We start from the raw sequence: 2,934 nt of genomic DNA on the forward strand, positions 1-2,934 counted from the left end.
GATTTAAGGTAAATATTAGGGCATAAAAACATATTTCTTATTTTTTTTTCGATATAGCAAAAGAAACACAAGGGTCCGGTTGCTCCGCTCAGGTTCCATTGCGCCATGACGTCACACAACACACTCATACACCATCTCTGCCAGACCTGCTTCTGCTGGCACCGCCCGAACACACTGTAGCAGGCACTCGGATGGTCTTGGCTGTGCATCACAGCCGTATTTTTTACTGGCAGCCCTTTCCTTTCACTGGCATTTACTGGCAGGAGAAAAGTGCCAATTTTTTTTACTAGCTGTCAGTAAAAATACTGACGGTTGGCAACACTGCCCACTACTCTACATTTAAATAATGAACTCCATTAAAGGAGAACAACACTTGCGTAAAAAAAAAAATATGGCATATACAATTGCTACACACTTTTGTAATTTAATGTTTTTAAAAAAAATACCTTTCCATTTTAATCTTAAAGCCGCTGTGATTTTCTGAAAGTTAAAAAAATGCAATGCAATATGGCAATCAGGGGGCGTTCTGTACATCATTGGTGTACAGCAGGGGTCTCCAAACTTTCTAAACAAAGAGCCAGTTTACTGTCCTTCAGACTTTAGGGTGGCCCGGATTGTGGCCCTTGGGAGTAGAAATTGTTATGGCAGCAATGGGAAAAAACAGTGCATCTTTGATATCCGTTGGAGAAATACTGCCCATCATTGGTTGGTATCAGTGGAAGGAATAGTGTCCCGTCAGTGGTGTCAGTAAGAGAAATGGTGCCACATTATTGGTGTCAGTAAACGGAATAGTGCCCCATCATTGGTATCAGTGGAAGGAATATTCCCCCATCATTGGTGTCAATGGGAGGAATACTGCGAATACTGCGAATACTGCCCTATTCTTAATGTCAATGGGGTAAATAGTGTTCCATCAGTGGTATCTGTGGAAGGAATAGGGTCCTAACATTGGTATCAGAGCTGTACGATTCTGGCTAAAATTATAATCACAATTTGTTTGCTTAGAATAAAGATCACGATTCTCGTGGCGTAACATCAACTTCCGCATTATACAAAAAAATAAAAATTGGGCTAAATTTACTGTTTTTTTTTTTTTTATTATTTATTAAAGTTCTTTTTTTTTTTTAACCACTTGCAGACCACTTTTTGCGATTCGGCACTGCGTCGCTTTAACTGACAATTGCGCGATCGCATGACGTGGCTCCCAAACAAAATTGACGTCCTTTTTTTCCCACAAATAGAGCTTTCTTTTGGTGGTATTTGATCACCCCTGCGGTTTTTATTTTTTGCGCTATAACCAAAAATAGAGCGACAATTTTGAAAAAAACGCATTATTTTTTACTTTTTGTTATAATAAATATCCCCCAAAAATATATAAAAAAACATTTTTTTCCCTCAGTTTAGGCCGATACCTATTCTTCCACATATTTTTGGTAAAAAAAAATCGCAATAGCTCTTTCCACCGGACCCGCCATCTTGCAGTAGGGGGCAATTGTTGGTGAAAAATGACGAACACAAGAGGCAAAAGGCGAGGCACCCGTTATATGTTCTCTAGACCCTTCCGCAAGCATGGTCCGATGCCACTGTCAACCTATATGCGCATCTACAAAAAGGGTGATATTGTGGACATCAAGGGTACAGGCACAATCCAGAAAGGTATGCCACACAAGTGCTACCATGGCAAGACTGGCCGGATCTACAATGTCACACAGCATGCTGTTGGAATAATTGTGAACAAACAAGTCAAAAGGTAAGATTCTTGCCAAGAGAATCAATGTCCGTGTAGAGCATATCCGCCACTCAAAGAGCAGAGACAGTTTCTTGCAACGTGTGAAGGAAAACGAGAGGAAGAAAAAGGAAGCAAAAGAGAACGGCACCTGGGTGGAGCTAAAACGTCAGCCAGCCCAACCAAGTGAAGCTCACTTTGTCCGAACATTTGGAAAGGAACCTGAGCTCCTTGAGCCAATTCCATATGAGTTCATGGCATAAAGTACTGCTATTAAAAATCCTTTTCTCAAAAAAAAAAAAAAATCGCAATAAGCGATTATTGATTGGTTTGCGCAAAAGTTATAGCGTTTACAAAATAGGGATAGTTTTATAGCATTTTTATTAATAATTTTTTATTATTTTTTTTTACTAGTAATGGCGGCGATCAGCGATTTTTATTGTGACTGCGACATTGTGGGGGACCCATCGGACATTTTTGACACATTTTTGGGACCATTGTCATTTATACAGTAATCACTGCTATATAAATGCAGTGATTCCTGTGTAAATGACACTGGCAGTGAAAGGGTTAACCAGTGGGTGGCAGTGTAGGGGTTAAGTGTTCCTAGGGGTGTGTTACTAACTGTGGGGGGGTTGGGCTTTCATTTAGTGAACACTAATCTCTGCTCCAATCACATGGAGCAGAGATCAGCGTCACTAGTTGCTAGGCAGAATGGAGAAATGTTGTTTACACAGCATTTCCTCCATTCGGCCGCTCCGTGAGACGATCGCGGGGATGCCCGCGGCGATCGAGTCCGCGGGTCCCGCGACCGGACTTGCGGGGGTCCCGACCAGCGCGGGAGCGCGCCGCCAGCGGCGCGCTCCCGATGGCAGGGCGGCATTGAATATTGGACGTACCTGTACGCCAATATGCCTGCCCGTGCCATTCTGTCGACGTACATCGTCGTGCGCTGGTCGGGAAGTGGTTAAATATTGCATTTGAAAGACTGCTGCACAAATACAGTGGGACATAAAATATTGCAACAACCACAATTTTATTCTCTAGGGCCTCTGCTAAAAAAAAAAAAGATATAATGTTCGGGGTTCTAAGTAATTTTCTAGCAAAAAATACAGATTTTAACTTGTAAGCAACAAGTATCAGAAAAAGTTTTAGTCTTTAAGTGGTTAAAACGGACCTCATTTACAGACCGAAGTACATCCCTTTGA

The 2,934-nt window shown here is 41.8% G+C and overlaps 1 pseudogene; it reads left to right on the forward strand.

Moving 5' to 3' along the window:
- Positions 1 to 1,467: 1,467 nt before the first annotated feature.
- LOC143964544 (large ribosomal subunit protein eL21 pseudogene) lies at positions 1,468 to 2,006 on the forward strand (annotated as a pseudogene).
- The last annotated feature ends 928 nt before the right edge of the window (positions 2,007 to 2,934 follow it).

Source organism: Lithobates pipiens, unplaced genomic scaffold (assembly GCF_037356315.1).
Source record: "Lithobates pipiens isolate NorthernLeopardFrog02 unplaced genomic scaffold, aLitPip1_a1.2 Scaffold_8, whole genome shotgun sequence".
In the NCBI taxonomy this organism is placed as follows: Eukaryota; Metazoa; Chordata; class Amphibia; order Anura; family Ranidae; genus Lithobates; species Lithobates pipiens.